At 33.9% G+C, this 27,739-nt stretch overlaps 1 protein-coding gene across 2 annotated transcripts in view; it reads left to right on the plus strand.

The window, feature by feature from the left end:
- LOC138696509 (uncharacterized) overlaps positions 1-27,739 on the plus strand; it is a 175,580-nt gene that overhangs the window by 40,188 nt on the left and 107,653 nt on the right. Inside the window, exon 2 of one of the 2 annotated variants that reach the window (XM_069821565.1) lies at positions 9,557-9,662. The exons of the other annotated variant lie outside the window; for it this stretch is intronic. The gene's annotated coding sequence lies outside the window, so the exon portion shown is untranslated. The remainder of the gene's footprint in view (positions 1-9,556; positions 9,663-27,739) is intronic. 2 annotated transcript variants of the gene reach the window in all.

The raw sequence follows: 27,739 nt of genomic DNA on the forward strand, positions 1-27,739 counted from the left end.
TTCTCTTCAATCGGTACTTCCTACCACTTAAGAAGGAGAGTCTAGTATCCTCTAGTTTACAACTACTTTCAATAAATTATCTAAGAAATAGATTGTAGTATCTTCTCTTTTACCACTTCTTTCTATAATTTATAAAAGAGATTGTAATGTCTTTTCTTTTGCCACTTATTTCGATTGATTTATAAAAGAGATTGTACTATCTTTTCTTTTTACCACGCCTTTAGATTATTTATCAAAGAGATTGTAGTATCTTCTCTTTTACTACTATTTTCAAAGTATCTGTGTTATGTTCTCTTTTACGACCGCTTGCGATAATTTAGTAATAATGAGAAGTAAGCAAAATATGCATGAAGCTACAATTACTCGCTGCAAGATCGTGTCAAAGAGACTGATCTTCGTGTGCACCACATAGCATGATATCTATCACAACTCTTCAAGCATAGTTCACAGATGCAGTCTTCTGCCGGCAGGTGGAAAGTCTTTGTCCTTTGTGCTTTCGATAATTTATCAAAGAGATTCTAGCATCTTTTCTTTTACCATGTCTTTCTATAATTTATCAGACTGCAGTACCCTATCTTTTCTTTTACCATTCCTTTAGATTTACCAAAGCGAGTGTAGTATCTTCCCTTTTACCATGCCTTTAAATTATTTATCAAATAGATTGTACTACCATTTCTTTTACCACTTCGACTGATTTATCAAAAACATTGTAGTATTTTCTCTTTTACTAATTTATATTGATTTATGAAAGAGATTATAGTATCTTATCTTCAGCCACGCCTTTCGATTATTTACTAACGGGATTGCAGTACCGTCTCTTTTATAATTCTTTTATTTACCAAAGAGATTGTAGTAGCCTATCTGCTCTTGTACCATTTCTTTCGATTGATTTATCAAAGAGATTATAGTATCTTCTCTTTTACTACTAGCCTACTTAAAATTGTATCAAAGAGATTGTTGTGCCTTTTCTTTCACCGCTTTCGATTGATTCATCAAAGAGATTATAATATCTTCTCTTTTACTACTACTTAAAAATTGTATCAAAGAGATTGTTGTGCCTTTTCTTTCACCGCTTCTTTCGATTGATTTATCAAAGAGATTATAGTATCTTCTCTTTTACTACTACTTAAAATATTGTATCAAAGAGATTTTTGTGCCTTTTCTTTCACCACTTCTTTCGATTGATTTATCAAAGAGATTATAGTATCTTCTCTTTTACTACTACTTAAAAATTGTATCAAAGAGATTGTTGTGCCTTTTCTTTCACCGCTTCTTTCGATTGATTTATCAAAGGCATTGTGATATATTATCATTTTTTACCACTTTGGATTCATTCATGAAAGTGATTGTAGAATTCTCCTTTTTACCACTTCTTTCGATAATTTATCAGATATTCTATCACTTTCTCTTCTGATACTACTTTCCATCACTTTTCAAAGAGATTTGTTATTTCGTCAAAGATTCTTGTATCTTCTCTTTTAAAACTGATAGCGATCATTTATCAAAGAAATTTTGTCTCTTACCCCTATTTTCGGTTATTTATCAAATACATTGTAGTACAGTATCTTATGTTTTACAGCTACAACCGATCACTTATCAAAGAAATTCTAGCGCCTTCTCTTTTATCACTGTTATAGATCACTTAATAAAGAAATTCAACAGTCTTCTCTTTTGCCATTACTCACTGTACAATGATTTATCGATGGGAAATTCTGACACTTATTTCTTTTACCAATTAATATATCACTTTCTCTTCTACCAAACTTTCGATAACTTTTCAAATAAACTGTAGAAGGAAAGTAATAGGTTCAAACTAATCTAAAGAGGAAAGTTCTAGTGTAGTCTGTTGCTGATAAAAATGATGAAAATTCTGGCTGTAGAAAAACCTCAACTTTTTGTCGAGAGTTGTAACTACGTACTGCAAACATACTTAGCATACGCTTAATACTCTATTAACACATTAATCGATTTTAATAAGTAAATAAGCCAGTGCTTTCCAAATTTCCTTATTTCTACAAAGCTGCCTACTTTCTAATTATTCCTGTCAGATTTGTAGCCCCTAGTTTTGCCGTAGATGAGGCCATCTGTTCTTCCCACAAGTTTATTTGTGTGAAATCCTCGCCCGTGGCCAAGTGGTTAACTCATCGTGGCGACTGGACTTCGATTGTCGTTTGGGTTATCAAGGAATTTGTTGTGGGCGCGAAATCTCGGGGTTCTCCCGTCTCCCCTCACCATTAACATCATTATTCCACCAATACTCCACAACTGCCCTCACTGTGCAATGTCTCGAGCCAGGCCTCCAGAATAAATAAAAAAACTTTAAAATCGTACACATTCACGTTTAATGATAAAAAATAAGTCTGCTACGTAATAGGCCATTGAGAGCCAGGACTGACCAGCTGGCTGCTGGCCTCATGTTCACATACTTCCGCAAAGATGAACGATCATCCAACGAGTGGTTAGCAAGATGGTCCACCTATCTGTTACAGCTGGTTGTCGTAACCAGATTTCACTACCTGTACCTGTCGTAGCTCCTCAGATGTATCAAGATGCTGTGTGGGTACCGGTCCCATACACTGGCAACAATTTCATCAGAAAATGTCTTCCCCCATGAACTTCAAACTACCGCGCATTCCGTAACACGAGTCCAAGGCATGATATCTTAGACCACGACGCTGGACTCGTGTTTAATAAAGACTATTATTTATTTGAGTACTGAAATAATCTGACTGTCCTCGTAGCAAAATGGAACGTTTTTCTGTAAAATACCTTTATATTTCAATGGTGTGAATGAATCTCTGTAAATGTCGATGATCCCATTGTTGCATGTCTGTACTGTTCAGCTTCCCATACTTCCGTGTTGCGCTCTGAAACCATAGCAACGAACAGATGAATGGGAATAGCTTCAGGGGTGATGAAAGTGATGTTAACGTGAACATAGAGTGTTATATTTACTTCTATAAGTTTACAATAGATGTTGAAAATAAAAACAATTAGATATGAAAGAAGTCCATAATTGTACCTATTTTTAAGAAGGGGAACAAGACTAACTGTGGTAACTTTCTAGGAATATCACTTTTGTTGACGTCGTACAAAATTTTGTCCAATGTTCTCTTGAGAAGATTAACTCCGTACGTAGATGAAATTATTGGGGATCATCAGTGCTGTTTTAGACGTAATAGATCGACTATTGATCAGATTCTTTTATTCGTCAAATATTGGAGAAAAAATGGGAGTATAAGAGTACAGTACATCATTTATTCATAGATTTAAAAAAGGCATATGACTCGGTTAAGAGAGAAGTTTTATATAATATTATTATTGAATTTGGTATTCCCAAGAAACTAGTTCGATTAACTAAAATGTGTCTCAGTGAAACTTACAGCAGAGTCCATATAGGCCAGTTTCTATCTGGTGCTTTTTCCAATTCACTGCGGACTAAAGCAAGGAGATGCACTTTCACCTTTACTTTTTAACTTTGCTCTAGAATATGTCATTAGGAAAGTTCAGGATAACAGACAGGGTTTGGACTTGAACGGGTTACATCAGCTTCTTGTCTATGCGGATGACGTGAATATGTTACGAGAAAATCCAGAAACGATTAGGGAAAACACAGAAATTTTACTTGAAGCAAGTAAAGCGATAGGTTTGGAAGTAAATCTCAAGAAGACAAAGTGTATGATTATGTTTCGTGACCAGAATATTATACGAAATGAAAATATAAAAATTGGAGATTTATCCTTCGAAGAGGTGGAAAAGTTCAAATATGTTGGAGGAACAGTAACAAATATAAACGACACTCGGGAGGAAATTAAACACAGAATAAATATGGGAAATGATTGTTATTATTCGGTTGAGAAGCTTTTGTCATCTAGTCTACTGTCAAAAAATCTGAAAGTTAGAATTTATAAAACAGTTATATTACCGGTTGTTCTGTATGGTTGTGAAACTTGGACTCTCACTTTGAGATAGAAACAGAGATTAAGGATGTTTGAGAATAAGGTTCTTAGGAAAATATTTGGGGCTAAGAGGGATGAAGTTACAGTAGAATGGAGAAAGTTACATAACGCAGAACTGTACGCATTGTATTCTTCACTTGACATAATTAGGAACATTAAGGCCAGACGTTTGAGATGGGCAGGGCATGTAGTACGTATGGGCGAATCCAGAAATGCATATAGAGTGTTAGTTGAGAGACCGGAGGGGAAAAGACCTTTGGGGAGGCCGAGACGTAGATGAGAGGATAATATTAAAATGGATTTGAGCGAGATGGGTTATGATGATAGAGACTGGATTAATCTTACACAGGATAGGGACCAATGGCGGGCTTATATGAGGGCGGCAATGTATCTCCGGGTTCCTTAAAAGTCATTTGTAAGTAAGTTGTAAGCAGGTAAGCTTACTTCTCAAATAAATACAATACAAAAACTGAAAACATATATTTTACAACAAGAAGTTTAGTAGAAAATTATTTATTAAAGCAGCCTAATTTGTGATTGTGAGGTTAGGAATTAATTTTTGTTTTCATTGTCTCCTATTTGGTTATTTACAGGGCACAGTGAAGATCCTACATATATTTATGTCAATAAATTATTTAGTGAAATTATTAAAATATTAATATCGTTTCAAACTTCTGTGTTCTTGTTAATGTAATATTTCAACATTATTAAGCCGTGATTGACTCCAAGGTTCCTGAGGGTTTTTCTAGAGATTCTCCCGTTTTCTTCCATTATTTCGCCGTCACTCTACATTTCAATATTCACTATCATCATTGCAATACGGTATCCAAAACGATGCCAGCGTGAAGCATTGTGACTGGCGTACAAACGGCATACTGCACCCTCGGGTTAGCGTTTCTTACCCGCGGATAAGAGACAGCATTACGGTGCATCCGTGGCTACTGGCGGATATGCTCTCTCCCTCTTCCTGCTGCACAACGGGGTATATTACGATGCACTCCTTACCCGTTACCCATTTCAGCGAGTGCTGACGACCACTGCTTTAAAACATGGAAACTAGTATACCACCATTTCCACCATTATTGCTATTATTACTACTACTGTTATGTCAGAGTGTATCGCTGTTTGAACTTAGACATCGGTCATGTTTCGTTTCCGCAGGTGCACTTTAAATAAAGTAAGCACGAGTTCTACTCTTTCAGGGGTGAGATAAAATTGTATCTGTGTATACTGTATTTTATGTTGCAAGTATTAGAAAAATAAAATTGATTAATTAATTAAATAAATAAAAACATACACCAAATTATATTATAGTTAATCGGTAATTAAATAAATAAAATTAATTATACACAAATTAAATAAAACTAAGTAAAACGACTATAGTAAATGCAATGAAGTAAATGCGGTGTTAATTAATTTATTTTATTTAATCTGACAGGATTAAGGCCATGAGGCCTTCTCTTCCATCCTACCAGATATCACATATAAATACAAAAAAGAAATACAATGCTGATGAAAATAATACGAATTAAATTAAAGACCTATAGAGGGTCAACAGGATCAAAAGAACACTATAGAACTCTCATCGAGAAAATACAAGAAAAAAAATAAAGGAAGACAGAGATAGTAATGATAGTGATAACTGATAATAATAGTAGTAGTAGTTGTAGTAGTAGTAGTAGTAGCAGCAGTAGCAGCAGCAGCAGCAGCAGTAGTACATTACATATTAGTTGTCAATTTTACAACGGCATAGTTACAATATTTACTACTGTATGTCATGGGTTAAGCCGAAGTTGTTGCGCATCCTGACAGGTGTTCAACAAGCAATTTCATGAACTAGAATGTGATTCTTTAATTTAAATTTGAATTTTGATATTGTCCGACTGTCTCTAACATGGTCAGGGAGAGAATTCCAGAGGCGTGGAATCGATATGCTGAAAGATGATGAGTATAAGAATGTTCTATGCAGAGGAATAGAGAGAAGGTATATGTTCCGGGTTCGAGGTAGTGAAAGGTAAACAAAGCGAGATGGTAGGTAAGAGGGTGTGGATGATTTTAAATACCGGTAGTAATAAGAGGGAGTTGAAGTTTCTTCTTTCTTTAAGTGGATTCCAAGACAACAATTCTAGTGACTGTGTTACATGATCGAATTTTCTAATGTAACAAACGAAACGAACGCAGATATTGTGAACACGCTGTAGTCTATGGGCAAGATCAGTATTTAGATTCGTGAATAGAGAATCGCAATAATCGAAGTGGGGCATCACTAAAGTTTGGATCAGGTTCTTCTTAAGGCTGAGAGGTAAAACGTTGGTTAAGTGTCTGAGGGAATGAATAATGGAAAAAATTTTCTTACATATATAGGTCACTTGACTTTGAAAATTTAAATTTGAATCTAAATATACTCCTAAATTTTTTATTGTCTTACTATATGTAATTGTGGTATTATATATTTTTGTGTTTGATACAGTGGCTAGATCTATTTTGTTTAATGCTCGTTGGTGGCCCATTATTATGCCTTGTGATTTTTCTGGATTTAGTCTGAGTCCAAATTTTTGCGCCCATTGAGCTACAGATGCTAGATTTTCATTAATTCTGATCACAGAGTCATTGATTGTACAAGTTCGGGAATGAATGTAAAGTTGTAAGTCGTCAGCTTATAGGTATTAAAGCGTTGTTTGGAATTTAGCACTCTGTTTCATAGTGGCTGTTAATCTAAGAAGGTGTGGTGAGCAAGCTGAACGACAAGCACAGTTATTCCTCCAATTTATTAAGTTTAATTGCTACGGCAGAGTCACGTACACTTCAATTAAACCATGAGAGCTCTCTTAATTGTGTTCAGGCTTGTAACACCCTGCACAATTCAAGGAAGTTAGCAACGATTAATTCCTTTATACTTTGTGGGGGCAATACTCGGTGGAAGATGGCCAGTTAATAATCTAAAATGAGAATGATAAGTCATTATTATTATTACTTACTTAATTACAAATGGCTTTTTAAGGAACCCTCAGGTTCATTGCCGCCCTCACATAAGCCCACCATCGCTCCCTATCCTGTGCAAGATTAATCCAGTCTCTATCATCATATCCTATCTCCATCAAATCCATTTTAATATTATCCTCCCATCTATGACTCGGCCTCCCCAAAGGTATTTTTCCCTCCGGTCTCCCAACTAACCATTATTATTATTATTATTATTATTATTATTATTATTATTATTATTATTATTATTATTATTAATATTATTGTTAATATTATTATTATAATTAATATTATTGTTAATATTATTATTATTAGTATTGTTATTAATTTTTTTATTATTAAGTTATTGTTATAAATATTGAAATTATAGTCGCGACGCTGTTATTCCCGGCGTGACTCCTCCTCTTTGCTTACGTCTTAGGAAGTGAAGGCTCTACAAAGTCTAGGTAGGTAGTATCGTTCGCCATTTTTGTTCTTTCGTTGTCGAGCTACCAGACGAGGAATCTATTTGCCACACCGTTAAACATTATCATGTCGTAGCTCCTATGATAACAAATCAAACGCACAGTAATTCAGCAAATAACGTCCTCATGTGCTTTCTGCGAACATCAACGAAAGAGCCAAAATGGCGGACGATTATATTAAGTATTTATCGAGCCTTAGGAAATGCATAACGTCATCATCAGCGAATCACAAGACGCACACGTTTAAATGTAGCCGATCTGCAACGTGATTGGCTGCCGGAAATAAGAGCGACGGGACTATAATACTGTTATTATCATTATTATTATTATTATTATTATTATTATTATTATTATTATTATAACTTATTCTTTTTCTACTCCTACTACTCTACTAGTTTTTTACAATACATTAGTCAGATCCAAACTTGAATAGACTATGCATCTGTTGTTTGGAATTCTATTACTTCTATTAATTCGGTTAAATTGGAAAACATTCAAAGAAAATTTACTTCTTTATGTTCTTTTAGATTTCTACCAACTTCCTCTGTTTTCAATTATGAACTAACCCGTAATTATTTTAAACATTCTAGTCTTTATGCCAGACGTCTTGATCTTGATTAGGCCTACTTATTCTTTTCTAAGGCTATAAAGCGTGACATTCTTTGTGAATCCATTATAAGTAATATCTAACTTCGGATTCCTTCTAAAGGATTAAGATTTCAAAACCTTTTTTGTACCAGTAAGTCTCAATCTTTCATCGGTTGCCAGATACATAAAACTTGCCAATTTGTATGGTATGAAATTGATTCCTTTTAATGTATAGTTTGAATATTTGATTGTTGTTGTTTTAATATTATATTCTAATTCAACTCTAACACATTTTTTGTTATTACTATGTCAATTGAGTTATTCTTCATTTTCACATCTATACATGAACGTCTATTCGTGGACATTTATTGGAATTGTCATTATTTGTAATTATTAGGGCTAGGATTTTGATGACCTATAAATCATGAAAAAATGTCCTAAAAACAATGCATTTATGACCTAAAAATCTTTCAAAAAATCCTTAAAAATGTCCTAAAAATTGATCTTACATAATTGCCTTATTAGGAAAAGAGCTTTTATACTACTTAATATTTAGACTAGTAATTAAATTAAATTTTACATAATTTTTTCTAAGTAGTACACTTTAATTAATTATTTTTATCTGATGTAGTTTCCATGTATGATCGTTCACCCTGCGTCGGCATGTGGACGTGAGGTCAGCAGTCGGCTGGTCGGTCTTGGCCCTTCATGGGCTGTAGCACTATGGATTTACTTTACTTTTAGTTTCCGTATAGTCTACCACACGGCCACTCTTATCTGAAATTAGCAGGTATAGAGGAGTCTATATTGAAGGGATGGTTGGACTGATCCATTACGTGGGGTGTACTACGTTAAAATGGCAATATTTGTGTAGAAAAACGATTAAAATATTATACAAAATAATGAGTATTAATGGACAAAATATGTAAAGAAAATATCAAAGGAAATAGATAATATTTTACATTAATAACGGGGATTTTTGGCCAAAATTAAATGAAAATGCCTAAAAAATGACCGAATAGAACAAAAGATGCTCTTCTGAGTTGAAACAGACAAAAAATGTAAAAAAATTCCCTAACAAATATGTCTTAAAACACTCAGTTTATCACATAACACATAAATACTAAAGCAGCTATGTTTCTGGCTTACTAGAAAAAAGATGCAATTTCATCAAAACCCTAGCCCTAGTAATTATTATCATTATTTTTAATTATTGTCATTATTTGTAATTTTTGTCATTATTTATGATTTTTGTCATTATTTGTAATTTTTGTCATTGGTGCTGAGCTGTTATTGGTCTCTGGCTGTTGTACAGCACACTAAAATATTAGTAAATAAATTTAAAAAAAATTGTTATTGTTACTCTTATTATTATTATTATTATTATTATTATTATTATTATTATTATTATTATTATTAGCAAAGATTGTTGGCTGCAATAGTTTTATCCCATCTGGTTCCTGATTATTTCCATCCTACGCCACTGATTCAATCACTTTTCCATACTGTTACTTTGTCAAGTCTGAAAAGCGTACACGAAGCTATTGTTCTTTTGTTTTCTAGCCACTTCAATAACTGTCTGAAGAACTAGTCATCTGCATCTGTGAATACGTCATTCCCTGGTGTCCGCTTGGATGACCCATTAGTGAAGAAACCGCCTGTCTCACAGGTAGGCTTTGAATTTCATTTCGTTTCATTTGTTGTATTCCATGGACTTTACAGTACATCACCATTCTAGCTTTAAGACGTGGAACAAGTAAAAGTTATACAAATCATATGATATAATATAGTAGGTAGATTAAATAAATTTGTACGTATAAACAAGTCATTAGTTGAGTAGAAGATATGAATACGCAGAAATTTTGTTAATTCTCTTATACTTTTCTTTAGGCCTTTCAAAGCTTGAAGACAGTAATAATAATAATTATAACAATAATGATATAATAATAATAATAATAATAATAATAATAATAATAATAATAATGTGCATTCAAGACTGTAATACAGTAGATGAATAGTGAACTCCAGTTTCATAACAGCTGAGACTGACAGAAAGCAGGTGGAGATCTGAGTTATCTACTGCCTAGTATTAAAATTATCAACATTCTGATTAGCATTAGAAGTATCTTCATTTTTAACATGAAACGTTATCAATCAAAGAATGGAAAATCATTTTACATATGTGTGCTTGTGTGTCAATATTCATAGGGTTTTTCTGGGATACAACTGACAAAAAATACTCTTATTTCTCAGATAACATGTTTCCTATGTGAACTGCCTTGTGTCCTGCTTTGCTGGTGGTGAGAAAGAATGAAAGTGTGTTCAAAGATAATGATTCCTTTTGTAAATGTTTAACACTGAAATTATTTAATTCTGCTTAGTAGAGAATTGATTGCTTTTGAAATATTCATGGTAGAATAACTTACTGTCCTTTGAAGAGGTGGAAAAATTCAAATATCTTGGAGCAACAGTAACATGTATAAATGATACTCGGGAGGAAATTAAACGCAGAATAAATAAGGGAAATGCCTGTTATTATTCGGTTGAGAAGCTTTTGTCATCTAGTCTGCTGTCAAAAAAATCTGAAAGTTAGAATTTATAAAATAGTTATATTACCTGTTGTTCTGTATGGTTGTGAAACTTGGACTCTCACTTTGAGGGAGGAACAGAGATTAAGGGTGTTTAAGAATAAGTTCTTAGGAAAATATTTGGGACTAAAAGGGATGAAGTTACAGGAGAATGGAGAAAGTTACACAACGTAGAACTGCACGCATTGTATTATTCACCTGACATAATTAGGAACATTAAATCCAGACGTTTGAGATGGGCAGAGCATATAGCACTTATGGGCGAATCCAGAAGTGCATATAGAGTGTTAGTTGGAAAGCCGAAGGGAAAAAGACCTTTGGGGATGCCGATACGTAGATAGGAAGATAATATTAAAATGGATTTGACGGAGTTGGGATATGATGATAGAGACTGGATTAATCTTTCACAGGATAGGGACCGATGGCAGGCTTATGTGAGGGCGGCAATGAACCCGCAGGTTCCTTAAAAGCCATTTGTAAGTAAGTTGTAAGTAAGAATACTTTATTGAGATATTAAAATTTGGCGCTTATTGAAGGAAAATTCCAGAGTTTAGAGGTGAATAAGCTTGCTGTAAGATATTTTAAAAAATGGAATAAGTATGTGGAGAAAATGGTTACGTTTGAGCATTGAAATACTGTACAAATCGAGCATCTGTTTTGAAGAAAATTCTCGAATTGTATTTTAGAAGTGAGATAACAACCTGTCTTCTTTATTATTCGTTCTGACCACTGTGAATAACGTATGCAACTGGAAGGGCGGAGAGGTGCAATATTGGACTTAAGTGTTTAAATATAAAGTAAAAAGAGGAAAACAACAGTGGAGAGAAGAAAATTGCATTGAAACCGGATAAATAATAAACAGGGGATATGATGATGATGATGATGATGATACTAATAATTAATAATGATGATTATTACAACAAAATACATTTGAAAATGGAGTATTTGAAGAAGAAGAAGAAGAAGAAGAAGAGGAAGAAGAGGAGGAGGAGGATTTTACCGAGATTTCCCCCAATTAGTTGTACGGAAAAGGCAGGTAGCTCACGACGAATCTTCATACTCCTCTCGCAAAATACCACCTAACTAGCTGTCATCAATTTTACCGACACTAGATAACTCTTGTTACATAATGATCATTTGTATTATTATTTTGATATTTACGAAACTTTTTTACTTAACTTTAATACAAGTATGAATTTAATGTCCGTGGTTTCTAAAGAGACGTAACTATATTCTTGTCAAGCAAATAATAAAACCATTAAATAAAACCGTTCAAGAAAAACATATTTTTGCAAAATACTTAAGAGTAGCCTTCACCATAACTGTAAAATGCAGGTAATCTTTTGTTATATAAAACGACCTAAAACGCCGTGCCCGGCTACATTTTGCGGCTTGTGCAGAAAAACGTTTTTCACGTGAATATTCATGTTTGCTCTGTTTCCGTAAATGCTAGAGCTACATTAATTTCACAAACTAATTCGTTCACGTATCTTTAGTCACAAATATTTTTGTCTGAAACAGTTTTCAATTGTTGACATAACTTCTCATTTTTTATTATTTCACCAAAAAAAAGTTATTAGTTGGTTATTTTGCGACGTTTCACCAACTGCTATGGTTATCTAGCGACTGAGTGAGATGAAGGTGATAATGCCAGAGAGATGAGTTCAGGGTTGAGCGCCGAAAGTTACTCAGCATCAGCGTTGCCAACCCTGCGGCTTGACTGGATCGCACAAGTGCTTCCAAATTATCGTATTTTTCATTGGAGGATCGTACACTACATATAAAACTAGGCCTGTTTGGATTATTTTACCTAAACCACCTTGACAGAGTTTTATTAAACGACTAGCCATACCCGTGCGCTCCGCTGCACCCGTTAGAAATAAATATAAAGTAATTACACAATCAAAATAGGACGTTTGATCCAGGGAACGTTCGTGTTTGATAGAAGGATAAATCGTTTAATATGTTACTTGATTGAAATTGTATTTAAATAATTAAACTGCGATCATTTTGATCCAGAGACCATTCATTTGGTGCAATGACAATTCCTTTAACATGTTTCTTATTTGTTATTGCATGCAACCATAGTTTAATGAAGATTGACATTATTTAGTTTTAATGTCCATCTTTATATTCCTTGCTATATGTTTCCATTGAATTATGGTAATAATTTTAACCCTTGTTTTTTCTACGTCTTCAGTAAATGGCGCTTGGCCCACTATTGTTCTGAACCCTTCAAATAACTTAAATAGTGATACAGCATATGTAGTGATATGTAATTATATTTCTTTCTTTTGAAAATGTAAGAATTCACGATCTCCTATGTACCATTGCCATGGAATGAATAAATGTGTTTTTTCTTCCTACTAAAAATTTTATATTTTGTACATAGGAGTTACTGGAGGAACAACAACGCTACAATCTGAGGCGGCGGTAAAAATGTATTGTATTGTTATTTTAAAAGTCTTGTATATCCTTAAATATCAGTCCTATAAAAATTTTGCATAGAATAAAACTTATCGGAAATAATTTTTAAAGAAACTTTTGTTGTGTACAGAATAGCCTATCAAGTTTTCTGTGCATAAGAAGCTATTTTAATCTTACCTGTCCTCGATTCACTGAGAAGTTACTGTAATAACATTATAGCATTATGTCCATCTAGAGAAACTACACTTTCCAATGGTGAAATAATAATTAATTATACAAATCGGTTAATTTAGCTTCTGATATTACTTCATACAAACACAGAACCATTCTCTGTAGGTTATCTTTCATAACTTTCGATTGTTGTTGTCCAAGGCCCCTTATAGACGAAGTCATTTCCTTTTATTTCATTATACGGCCTTAGATGTCAGTTATTTTAATTTTAAAACTCATTTATCTCATTAAATATCAGTCCTATCAAAATGTTTCAAGGCATAAAACTTATCGCAAATTATTTTTAAAGAAACCTTTGTTATGTAACATTTTTCACAAAATCAATAATAAGCGAGATATTTCGATTTATTTAATTCAGGCCCCCTTATAAACTCCCTTTTAAATAATGTATTTTGAATGCCTTATAGCCTAAAATCTAAGTTACAACGAACATAATTTATATTCCAATTTTCATCGAAATCCGTTCATCCATTATCGCGTGAAAAGGTAACAAACATCCAGACAGACAGACATACATACAAACAAAAATTTCAAAAAAGCGATTTTCGGTTTCAGAATGGTTAATTATACATGTTAACACCAATTATTTTTGGAAAATCTAAAATTACCGGAAAAATTTTGGCTACAGATTTATTATTAGTATAGATTTTTAAAGTCATCAGGAAATAACTGCTAAGAATGAAATATGGTCGCATAAAATGATTTTTAAACACTCTGTTTTCTGATTATCTTATGACATTGCTGAGAAATGGAAGACATACAGTAAAATCTTCCTCCTCAGGAGGAACAGCAACAGCAGTAACAAAAGAAGCATAACCTACGTCTAGGTCTTTCACAGTTCGTTTCATCACCGCACACCCAATCTTTACGTAAATTTAAGAGTAGTTTACCATAATTATATATATATATATATATATATATATATATATATATATATATTCCGTATTTTATATTCAAGTACACCGGATGCAGATTTTTGGAAGTAGGGCCTACTAGGACCACTATCACTCTCTTCTGAATTCATTACCACTGTTTCACGTCAGAACTAATCACAATGACACCAGATTTCTTACTACCCGTGCACTATCACAAAATACGACTGGCACAAGGGAGTAATGTTACTGACTGTTTAGTGTTCCTTGTAATGTATACCGAATATGTTTATTTTCTTTTTCTGTTCCGGGGTTCCCAAAACATTATTTCCAACTTATTACATGCTTATATGACAACAAGTAATTATGTTGACTATTTCGTTTATATGACGTCATTCCATTTTCGGGCAATAAAGTATAATGACATTTTGAATGCCAACCAATCACAGTCATACATTGCGATAATTTCTGCAGCTCGATTTATCACTATCAATGTATCGCATGTAGTTCTTTGTTTAGTCAGTGTCGCCAACTGTAAATCGATGAGCATGAATCCATTGTACTAAATAAAGTGCGAAATCCTACTTCCACATCCACATCTTCATCTTCTAATTCCATGTCGATTGTAGGCTATCTAAAGAAAATGACATTTCTGTATAACAATTTTTCATTTAATTAATGTATTAATCAAGTTATTTGTAATTATACTATAAAATGTTTAAATTAAATTATGATTTCAGAAGATAATGAAAACGTAATTTTGTTATAACAAGAAAAAAAATGCAGTACATGTAATTAACATTATTAAACCTGTATTTCGTTTTCTCAATTGGCATTACTGAATAACATTCAATTTATTTATTGCAATAATCGTTATTCATCTATTACGACTTCACAATGTCTGAAGAGGTTAAGTATTCATAAATATACAATTATTAACATTTTGTGAGTGAATTTTAGGGATATATTATTTACACGAAATAATTCTAATAAATGTCACTCGAGGTCTAGATTTCCCAAATAAATCCACGAGCTTCGCATAGTCCTGTAGAAATAACAGAGCAATGTTTATAGAAATCTGTGCTATGTCAATGGACTGTACTGCACTTGTAGACACAGAAAATACTTTGAATGCATAAGTGACATATAATACTGCAGAAATGTATACCCTACGCCTATAAAATTCCAAATGAAGGGTTCAGAGCCATAGTGGGCCAAGCGCCATTCATTAGAAACGGAGAAAGCAAGGGTTAAAGTTAAGTAAATACCATAGTTTAATGAAGATTGACATATAATTTAGTTTTAATGTGTATACTTTATATTGCTTGCTATATGTTTCCATTGAATTATGGTAATAACTTCATTTTAACCCTTGTTTTCTATGGTTTTAATAAATGGCGCTTGGCCCACTATGGTTCTGAACCCTTCAAATGTCATAGGGTATATTGTAACAAATTTTAAAAAACCTCCTCTTTTTGACATGTTTTTTCCTATTTGCCGATGGGATTCGATACAATCCGGGGCCGGGTATCGATTTCTAATTTCCGAATTACCGACTTCTGCATACTGAATATGACTAAATCTTTGCATTTCTTTATTATAAATTGTTATTCATAGACACAGATTACATACCAAAATCCATACTTTCAGGTCGATGATGATGAAAACGTGTGTTTCTCTAAGAATCTCGAAATCGATTTTTTACACATCTGCAATAATTTGCTTGTACTTCGTATGGGAAACTAAAAAGAAACGGATTATTTATTGTTACGGTGGTGATGGTAAATAAGACCTAGGTAAAGAATTATTTCAATCTCCGTTGCACAGTCACTTCTGCCCATTGTGTTGACTTCTAACTATTGCTATGACGCTATCGTGAGGACGACGTCCCGGCAAATCATGGGAATCCTTCCCCCAATAGAAAGCCTGTGGTTGCACGGGCCACGAAACCCGTCTCTCAGCACAAAGCACCCATTGTTTTGCGCTTTCCACTCCATATCCTTAACGTGCTGTGCGGTGTCACCTCCATTACACCTCTACGCCTGCATTCACCACAGTTGAAAACGAAAACGAGTAAGGCATGCAGATGAATATAACGGTTCTGTAGTTATTATTATGATGATTATTATTATTATTATTATTATTATTATTATTATTATTATTATTATTATTATTATTATCACTTACAGAGTCTTACTGCTATTATTGTCTTTGCTTTTAGACTACTATCACAGTCTAGTATATACGTCACGAAGCTTAAGTTTTGAGGGTACTAGGAACAATAGACTGTGCCGGTACTATTTCGCATTATCTGTGATGAGGCGATAGTAGCGATCCTAGTGGTTAGCAACTATCTATGGATGCATATTCCCTATGTATGACGATCAGTTTAAAGATTTGTTACCCTAAGAATTTTTGGAGCAATTGACGGCAGATCTCAATCTATTTTATTTGTATAGTCATCATTTCATATAAATCTTGTTGAGGCCGGTCACACATAAATTGAAGCTTTCGCGAATGACGGAAGGCCAATACTGTAGTTGGTTACGAAATGTCAGTGACAGTTATTGGGTATTTGGTAGTGGTTTTTCTTCCATTGCAGTTAGCAGAGTTCCATCATCGTCAGATGGTTACCGAAACCGAATTTTTTTGTCAGATTGTTGTAATTTCCATTGAAAAAATTTAATCATATAGGTGCAGTACTTCAGTGTATTTCTTCCTGAGCTTCAGTTTTACCCTAGATCATATATTTAACAGACAGCTCATACCTATGTTAAAATCGGTAGCACTTTGAAGAGAACAACCGCCAGGATCGCCAGTCGTCCGCCGTAAACGAACACAAGATGGCAGTGCAGTCGCTAATGCAATTCAAATGGGAGTTATGACGTGACTCCTTATGTAACAACTACAGTAGATGGCAGCATAGTAAACCTGACAAAAGTTGTTACTGTCAACGCTTATAAGGACGAGCAATCTGGGGATACAGATGATCTAGAGTTCTACCCATATATTTCTTCTGCAGCAGTTTTTATATTAAGTTTTATTCCGATATTGGTACAAAAGAACATTGACCGATATTTCTCCTCATATACATTCAAATTAACATTTAAATATATTTCTGTTATAACACAAGAAACACGTATTAATATGAGAAAATGAGGATATATTAAATTAAAAACTAATCACCTAAAGGATCATTCCACCTTTACTCACATCACAATGTAACAACTCTCACCACACATTCCCTGCAGATTTTACGGCGACATTTCAATTGAAATTACAGTTGAATTTTCTCAGTCCATTTTTTATCTGTATTTTTTTTTTTATAAATTTTCATTATGTGAAATATTATCTACTACAAATTTTGGTTTCTTGTAGACAAATTTCTTGTAAGACATTTTTAATGTCACACCTTAAATGTTACTGTTTAACATTCTTTGTCTTTGGCAACCTCACCAAGTTGAGGAGGATTTATTTATTTATTATGTAGCTTCTGATTTTAATTGTATATTTTCATTTGATAAAGTATTTCATTGCCTAGTAGAAAGGGTAAAAATAAGTGTACAGTTACTTGAGATGTCATCATTTATTAAAAAGGAAAAAAAAAGTGAAATGTACTGTCACTCACATTACAAGACAAGGCCATGCACACAGTATGCATACACAATAATGGCAAATTTTACTCTTCTAAGAACTGGAAAGATAAGGATTTTTTTGGTTGGACGTCACAATTTAATAGTGATAACCGAGTGGGAATAAAATTCCTATAGAATATGTTTAAATTATGAAAAATCTACTGTATTTGTGTCACTCACATTACAGTTCTGTCACTCACATTACTTGGCCAGAATTACATAGCAGAAAAATAATTTTGAAATACAATTTGTGCTAAGAAGACATGGAAATATATAATTAACACATTATAAAATGAAACGCAAAGAAAAATTATACAATTTCTAGTATTTAAAAAAATATATAATGCCCGTTATATTATACAGGGGAGACTGTTGTACCTTTAAACACTTTTCACATTTTATTTATTTATTTTTAATTTTGGAAATGAAGTTTTTAAATGAAAAAATGCTTGAATAATTACCTCACACAACCATCACACAACCAACATCTAAAGAAGGCACGTCTACACTAATTAATTCTGACACCTGACTTGCGACTTATCACACAGTTTATTACGATTACAGTATTGGATATCGACCATATATTGCCATATTGGATGAACAGCATCATTGTCAAATTAAATATACATTACTAATCAACATTAAACAACCCAACTTATAATATACTCGTATTGGCATTTATAAGACAACCATATTAATTTGAAAAACATTCAAGACACATTACGAGACACACACCATGATACACACGTTCTAAATGGTTGAAATATGTGCATTATGGGGAAACAGAAGTATGAATATATTAAATGTAATTAATACTGTAATTTGCAACTCTTCACACTCATAATACATAATTACCTTAGTTTTATATTTTATTATTTTTTATTCCTCTTATATCATGTTACTTCATTATTCCATGTGTGAAGACTTGCAAACATATATATTTTTTAACTTACACGTGTATTTTAATTAATTGACAATAAGAGCAGTCATACAAGAATATCAATGCGTATCATAACCATGTTGGTTTTTAGTATATTTTATTTTGCATGTCACTAAATATGTTTTGTATTTGTAGAGATTATGTAGAGATTATTGATATTGCTGAAATGTACGTCGTATCTGATGATGTTGGCGTAGTCCAACGAAAACGTTCATACGTCTTTTAAACATGTAATGCAAGGTTTAACACCTTAAACATATGCTGTGAAGTCAGTGACTGAAATAAATACTTTTAATATATAATACAGACTTCTCTGAAAACTATAAAAATGAATTGCAAATCTTAAGAGTTTATTTATATTATAATATAAGATAAGAAAATACTGACCTTAAAATCAGTGAAATTCTCATAAAAAAACAGCAATTGATGATGATATCTTGAAGCTAAATTTCTAAGGAAAACAGTTTTCTCACCAAAATATCCGTGTAAATAGGAAGTACACGGTGTAGGCAATGGTTACAATAAAATTTCCACCTCATCTCATAATTTTAACATGTTGATGAAATGTTCCACTCTTCGTGGAATGACCCTATAACAATTCTAGAAATCTTTCAGGAATCAAATATTAAAACAAAATATAAGTTTACATCTAATGGCATTTCGATCAATCTTTTATGCATTGTTTCATTGTCTTTTGTTGGGCCCTGAAGTATATCCAGTGTAAAAAATTGAAAGACGAAAATAAATAACTCTTCACCTCCTACTTCGAGATATACCAGACTGTTGGAGATCTGAACAGCTGATATGTCAGATGAGGGCAAAAAGAAATTTATATTAGAGAGATTTGGCAAAGATGTCATGAATTTAACTTGCAAGGTGCTCCAAGGACAATTTATTCGCCGTTGCGAGCAACATTTATCGCAAGTTTTTACTCGCATTCCCAAGAACATATGGCCGACGTGCCTCTAAGTGCAGGGCACCATCATTCAGTCAGGGAGAAGCAGTAGACATTCTCATCTCTTACAGTAGCTAAGAACTACCTCATACCTCTTCTTCCTTTCTTTCCAGTCTTTATTTTTCCTTTACATTCTTTATGCCGTGTTTACTTTTTCTTCCTTTTGATTGTTTATTCCTTAATTTCCTTTCTTCTCCTTTTTACTTCATTTTCTCTCTTATTCCCTCTTCTTTGCATTTCATTCCTTTCTATTAATACTGCATTTAGTTTTATTTTCTTTCATTCTTTCTTCATTTTTCTTGCTTTCACTTCCTGCTTTCTTCTCTTCCCTTTTTCCACCTCCTTTCTTGTTCTTCCTCTCTTTCTTCACTTCCATCTGCTTCTCCTCTTACTCTCTTCTTCCATTTTCCCACTCCTCTGCTCCTTGTTTTTGTGCCGTCCTCCTCTTGTTCTTAACCGCCTTCCTCCTCTTCTCCTTAATCGCCTTCCTGTCCTTCTCCTTGCTGCCTTCCTCCTCTTTTCCTTAATCGCCTTCCTCCTCTTCTCCTTGCTGCCTACCTTCTCTTCTCCTTGCTGCCTTCCTCCTCTTCTCCTTAAACGCCTTCATCTTCTTCTCCTTAATCGCCTTCCTCTTCTTCTCCTTGCTGCCTTTCTTCTCCTTAAACGCCTTCTTCCTCTTCTCCTTAATCGCCTTCCTCTTCTTCTCCTTGCTGCCTTCCTTCTCCTTAATCGCCTTCTTCCTCTTCTCCTTAATTGCCTTCCTCTTCTTCTCCTTGCTGCCTTCCTCTTCTCCTTGCTGCCTTCCTTCTCTTCTTAAACGCCTTCCTCCTCTTCTGCTTAACTCTCTTCCTCTTCTTCTGCTTAACCTTCTTCCTCCTCTTCTTCTTAACCTCATTTCTCCTTTTCTCCTTAACCGCCTTCCTCCTCTTCTCCTTAACCGCCTTCCTCGTCTTCTCCTTAACCGTCTTCCTCATCTCTTTAAACGCCTTCCTCCTCCTCTTCTTCTTAACCGCCTTCCTCTTCTTCTCCTTAATTGCCTTCCTACTCTTCTTTTTAACCGCTTTCCTAGCCTTCTTCTTAATTGCCTTTCTTCTCTACTTCTTAACTGCCTTCCTCCTCTGCTCCTTAACTGCCTTCCTCCTCATCTCTTTAACTACCTTCCTTCTCGTTTCCTTAGTGCCTTCTTCCTCTTTTTCTTAACTGTCTTCCTCCTCTTCTGCCGTCATTTTCTATTTTCTACTGCTTCCTCCTCATCCCTTTACTTCGTTCTCTTTTCCTTTCTCTCGCTTCTTCTTACCCTTCTATCCCTTAATTCGGTTCTCCTTTTCTTCGTCTACTTCCTCATATTTATATGTCTACTTATTTATCTATACATGTTTATAGCCTGTTATAATTATGTGCATTTCAAAGCACTAAGCTGCATTCTGAATATGATGTGCTTTATATATTTTTATACTTTTATTTAGTTTTTAGCCATCTGCTTTTTAATTTTTTTCTTATTTGATTATTTCACAAGCCCTATTATTTTATTATACGAATTACTTTCCTTATTTATTTAATTTACATTTGATTTATGATCTCGAGAAATTAAATTTGTATTTGTTTTTTTCGGTAATAACGAAGAGGCAGGTAATACTAGCAGAGGTTTTTTAACAAGACAATAATTCTGAAGAAGTCTGTGTCAACACTTGACCTCGCACGTTGGACCGTAACAGTTGCAGAGGTCAGAGATCCGCGTCCGATCTCACAGCCTGTGTCCAGCGAAACAACCCTCAGGAATTCGAACCCCTGACCTCCACGTCCTATTATTTCTCTGTTCTTGTATTCAGCGGTGTATCTGCCGTCTGCTTACAAGCTTTTACAGCTGTTAAAGAAATGTGTTTGGAAACTACTTAGGAACTGGCCAAGACTGTTTCCTCTCTCTATGTGAAATTACGGTATTCCATCACCTCTTCTGTGACAATTAACATCCGCAGTTTAAAATTCGTTAAATTGAGCAATAAATAACTGACTTCCTTTCAGTATTCTTGATAGAAAGCAGGAAGTCTATCTGACCTTTCTCCCTTTCGCTTCAAGGTGATTAAATGAATCATTTTATTAAACAGTAAATAACTATCCTTCCCATGTATCCTAGCACCGCGGTCAAAAGTCTACTTGCTGTCATTCCATTTGTCTTCAGGAGCGTAGAGAATCAAACCTAATTTTGGAGTGGCAGAAATGAAGTTATTACTTAGCCTAGTCTGTTTTTAGTTCCAGGATTAGATGATATCACTTCTTTCAGTCTCTATTATTAAGCAATCTTTTGCGTAATCTTCCTATGTTTCTCCTCCCTTTAGGTCTGTAATGCAATATTTGTTTTGGAAGTTTTTCCATTCTCATTCTACTTTTATGATCTTTACAATAATTCATCCTTTATATTTCTCTCTTATCGTTAACAGAAATATATTCAATTATAATCTTATTGTGGCCCTTATAATTCTCTCAGTTTTTGTGCATCCTTTTTATATATCTTAGAAGTCCCATTTTTGTGGCTTGTATGTAATATGTAACACATATTTCGACTCCGTATAAAAGAGTGAGAATATGTATCGTTAAGTTCATATAATGTTACAACCCAAGTATTGGAAATGAAAATCCTCTCTGGTAGGCCTATTCTATTATTTATCACCATTTATCTTACGGTGTATTTGCTTTTCAAAGCCATTATCTTCGTTTTATTAACAGACTAGCTAAAAGCACCCGGCGTTGCTCGGATTTTCCTTTTTGCTTCAGACTTAAGGAGATCTCGGCAACTCAACTATAGAAAAACAAAACGAATTACTATCTTTACTAAGCTTTCCTCGTCCCTAAAGATGAATCTTTACATAGAGTCACTTACATGAATTAATGACCTTCTTAGCCAAAACACCTGCCAAGATTAACAGAATTTAAAACAGCTGAAGATCAGGCACCGAAAAGAAAAGATGCCATCATGTACCTTACTGTTTTTGTTTTTAATTAGTTTTGTCTTGTAGTTTAGCTAAACAAAAATATCCCCTCGGTCCTTTACATCCGTTTAGCATAGACTCAATGTTCTACATTGATCTAAAGCTGTGCTGACACAAATTTAGTGTAATTTCCTGTCTACGTGTGCTTTCGCTTGACGTTTAAAGACAGTTGACGATAAATAGGGTATTCTCTTGTTCTCAGTCTGAACCCCTTGGGGTCTCATAGTGAGTTACAATTTACCTCTCTATCGCGCGTATCAAAGAATCAATATGTAAATAAAAAAATATATAATAGGATTGGAGAATTTTGTACCCCTTGTCAGCTTTACGCCCGTTTATGTCATACCCGGTTTCTTAAATATGACTTGAAAAATGACGTCTTACAAATACTCGTACATAATACTGTATATTAATAAAGGCTACCGGTACTTAAGTTGTATTGTGCAGCTTGTTGATATAATCCCATGAATTGCCATTTGTAGATTATTTTCCGTTCTCTGTGTAATAATCTGTTCATCTGCAAATAACAAAGTGCTTGCAACTGTATTTGTATTTAATCTATTTCCAGTATTACAATCTTTTCTCCATTTTTTTACAAAGTCGTCTATGTACAAATTATAAACCCTTGTTGAACACCTTCGTTGTTAATACCCCAGATCACACATTATATAACAAATTGATCACTCTTGTGGGCTTTGAAGACAACAACTTTTATCAATTTCACTGCTGTATGCTGTCATCTAGCGACAGTAGAAGTAGTCATGCTGTAACCCCCATTTGAATTGCATGGAGCAACTGTACTTTCATATAGCGATCTTTACTAATCGACAGTGGCGATCCTGGTGGTTGTTCTCTTCTACATGTCATCGTTTTTAACATGGGGATGGCAAATCTGTTACATATGTGATCAGGGTTAGTACTTAGCAATAATCTAGTAAAGTAAGAGATGAGTGTTGCTTAGTGACTGAATGGAAACTTAAGCAACAAATATGGAGATATAGTTTAGCAATAAACCAGGCATAGAAGATACACAAATCGTGTTGTTCCTTAGGAAGGATATTGCTTAAGACAACGCATGTAAGAAACATGAAATTTTGGTCACTTTTAGTCGAAAATCGCATTTTCATTTTCTTGTGAAAAATTAATCAGCAATCTCTTATCTTTATGCGCTGAGCAAGTTTCTATGTTTTGAGGCGCTCGAAAGCGTAAAAATTATGCAATATATAAATGGCTGCACCCTTGAATTTTAATTTCATACAAATTTTACAAGCTGTTTTCTCACACTTTTTTCATCACATTTTGTCAGTTTCGAAGTATAAAGGCTCTTACAATTTTGATGTTAGGAACAAGAAATTTTTACTCCATGTTCTATACACTATGGCTAACAAAATAGCGCATGGGTTTTATGATTAAATTAATACTTTTTAAAATAAAAAAAATGAAATATTTATAGTGGCAATACTTTTTTATATTAAAAAATCATCCCCCTTTTGTAGTAAAGATAAAGTAAAACGCCACCGGCATGGCTCAGTCGGTTAAGGCGCTTGCCTGCCGGTCTGAAGTTGGTTCGGGCGCGGGTTCGATCTCCGCTTGCCCTGATTACATGATTGGGTTTTTTCCGAGGTTTTCTCCAACCGTAATGTGATTGCAAGGTAATCTATGACGAATCCTCGGCCTCATCTCGCCAAATATCATCTCGCTATCACCAATGTCTTCGACGCTAAATAACCTGGTAGTTGATACAGCGTCGTTAAATATACAACTAAAATTAAAAAAATACAGAAACTAATACGTAATGTTTTTTTTTTATAAATATGCCACGGGTCTTGCAAAAAAAATTTGAGACATTTTACTAAAAAATTGAGCGACATATTTTATTTTTAAATGAGCAATTTTTTTAATTTTTTTTAATAACCCAGAAGCTAATTGACACAGAAATGAAACTTTACCACATCATTATGTATTACACCATGATTAGGTGTACAAAGAAATCACTACCTTAGCTTGAAAAATGTAAGAAATAGAAATTTCACACATCACTTTCTTTAAGTACTGTTTATCAATAAACTAGAAAACTTAACACAGACATTGAAGTTTTGCTTAGCAACATAGGTATTACTTAGCAACAAGGTAAGAATATTAGGAACAAAATAAAATGTGTCTAAACACTATACCAGGTATCTTTGAGATATTGACAGTTCCTTAACAACACATCAAAAGTGTAAGATACACGTCGAGATATTGTTTAGCGATGTCCCAGAAGTGTAAGTCGCACATCGTAAGTGCCACCAATACGCAAGTTGTAAAATAAACAGGCACAACGAAATGTTACATTGTGCTAGTGCGGTGAAATCAAGAATGGACGCTGAGCTTTCGAAACCTCGTAACCTCTTTTACACAGCACATGGTGGTTCCTGACAGTAATTTGTCAACGGTGAATCAACCGTGAAAACGTGAATCGCTATCTTTAAGAGAACATCTCGAGCGTTGAATAATCGGAGGCAAGATTTGGTAGAAGCCCCATCTAAGTATGCGGGCTTGGAGAGTTAAGATGGCAAATTGAAAACCACGGTGTAACCTTTTGCCTTTCACCACTCATCGTCTACAATAGTCATTCTAAATTCTGAGGTCATTGCTAAGTATTTATTTAACAATTATTCTTAAGAGCCGTGAGGATTCATCTAGCTAATGGCTCCATGTCAAATGCAACTGATTTCGACTTTTCGCCAAATCATTTGAGATTATGTTACGAGTAGATGTAAACCTATAGGAAAGAGAATTGTTTCAGGTAAATGCCGTCGGCCTTTTACTGGTATAGATCGAACGCGACTGCCGAGGAAATATGTAGCCTATATATGTACGTATGTATTTATTCACACTGCAAATGGGTATACACCCGGTGGCAGTGGTAACTAATTACACTCAATAATGAAAATTAATAATAAACACAACTAATAAAAATATAATTAATAATAAATTAATAATAATAATAATAAACACAGAACTGCACACATTGTATTCTTCACCTGACATAATTAGGAACTTAAAATCCAGACGTTTGAGATGGGCAGGGCATGTAGCACGTATGGGCGAATCCAGAAATGCATATAGAGTGTTAGTTGGGAGACCGGAGGGAAAAAGACCTTTAGGGAGGCCGAGACGTAGATGGGAGGATAATATTAAAATGGATTTGAGGGAGGTGGGGTATGATGATAGAGACTGGATTAATCTTGCACAGGATAGGGACCGATTGCTGGCTTATGTGAGGGCGGCAATGAACCTTCGGGTTCCTTAAAAGCCATTTGTAAGTAAGTAGTAATAATAATAATAATAATAATAATAATAATAATAATAATAATAATAATAATAATAATAACAAGGAGCATCCTAAATTAAATGAAGCATGATCACTTAAAATAACATTTAAAGTAAATCTAATCTGTATCTTATCAGTTGAGCTATACAAAATTGGACAATATATAGCAAGTGGATTAATTCAATTTGCAAGCATAAACAATACATCAGTTGAGCTATACAGAATTGTACAAAATATAGCAAGTGGATTAATTCAATTTACAAGCATAAACAATACTTACATCACTTGAGCTATACAAAATTGTACAATATAAGGCAAGTACATGAATTCAATTTACAAGCGTAAACAATACATGTTGAGCTATACAGAATTGTACAATATATAGCAAGTAGATTAATTCAATTTACAAGCATAAACAATACATCAGTTGAGCTATACAGAATTGTACAATATGTAGCAAGTGGATTAATTCAATTTACAAGCATAAAGAATACATCAGTTGAACTATACAAAATTGTACAATATATAGCAAGTGGATTAACTCAATTCACAAGCATAAACAATACATCAGTTGAGCTATACAAAATTATACAATATATAGAGTGTGTAGAATGTATAAGTATGCAGAAATTTGGCAAATTCTGTTCTGAACCTTCCTTCCATTTTTCATTGCTTTATTATCACCGCATCTTTATTATTACTTGTATTTGCATCGTTTTCTCTTACTGTCTACAGAATATACATCTCATCTTGCAGCATTTGTATTGAATAGTGCATACCCCAGTTTCAGAGACATTGTCTCAGAGAAACTAGGATGAACACTAGTTTCCTTCTAGAGACAGAAGAACAACGAACCGGGGGCAGGGCTTCCGGAGCAGTGAACGGTTAACACCACCGCATTCCCCCAACTCTGCGGTTTGCTCTAGCCAACTTGTTCTAAAGAAACTTTACTCGCAGTCCTGTAGCTCAGTCGGTACTGTGTCTACTACGTTTTTTAAGATTCTACTATTCCAAGCAACAGGATCGGACATTATTATAGGCCTACTAGTTCGTTCAACATTCATTTTCAATTTCAGAATTTATTAAGGCGCTAAGATAATCACCCAGATATAATGGAGAAATGAAAGTGGCAAGAGAAACCAAAGAACTTGGTGAACACTTGCTCTATAGGTGTCTAGATGTCACATTGTCAGGAATATGTTTTGATATTAGTAAATCTTTTTTTTTAATGTACATCAAATGCAAGTTTGATTAGTGGTCTAAGTAATCAGTCAGAGATGTATGCAGTGGAGGGGGAAGGGACTGTTCATCCTACTCCATTATCTCCTGGCTTAGTTGCCTCATAAGTGATGTCTTATTGGTGTCACTTATGAGGTTCCAACCAGTTTTCGTACTGTTGACTAAACATACATATCAACTGCAAATACTATTCAGAAATAATAAGGTAAAAAAATACGATGTAAAGTGAGTAGCAGAGGACCAATTTCTTTTTACAGTAAAATCGTTTATAAAGTCTCACATATCATAGTATCAAGAATGGGGCAAAATGACATTTCGTTTTCAATATTCTTAAACAAGATGTGTTCCATTCTTGCTCATAAGAGAAAAGATGGTATTCGTTGTTCGATTCTTAGACTATTTCGTTCATGAACATATTAATATCAGAACAAGTAATGTGTCTTATTTATTATTTAGAAATATTCCGAACTTTAAAATATTAAGCAAGTAACATCGCTTTAAGAGTTATTTCTTGATCTTGCTGTTCAAGTATAGCAAATAATACATTTAATTCTTA

The sequence above is a fragment of the Periplaneta americana genome, chromosome 3 (assembly GCF_040183065.1).
Source record: "Periplaneta americana isolate PAMFEO1 chromosome 3, P.americana_PAMFEO1_priV1, whole genome shotgun sequence".
NCBI classification, from domain to species: domain Eukaryota; kingdom Metazoa; phylum Arthropoda; class Insecta; order Blattodea; family Blattidae; genus Periplaneta; species Periplaneta americana.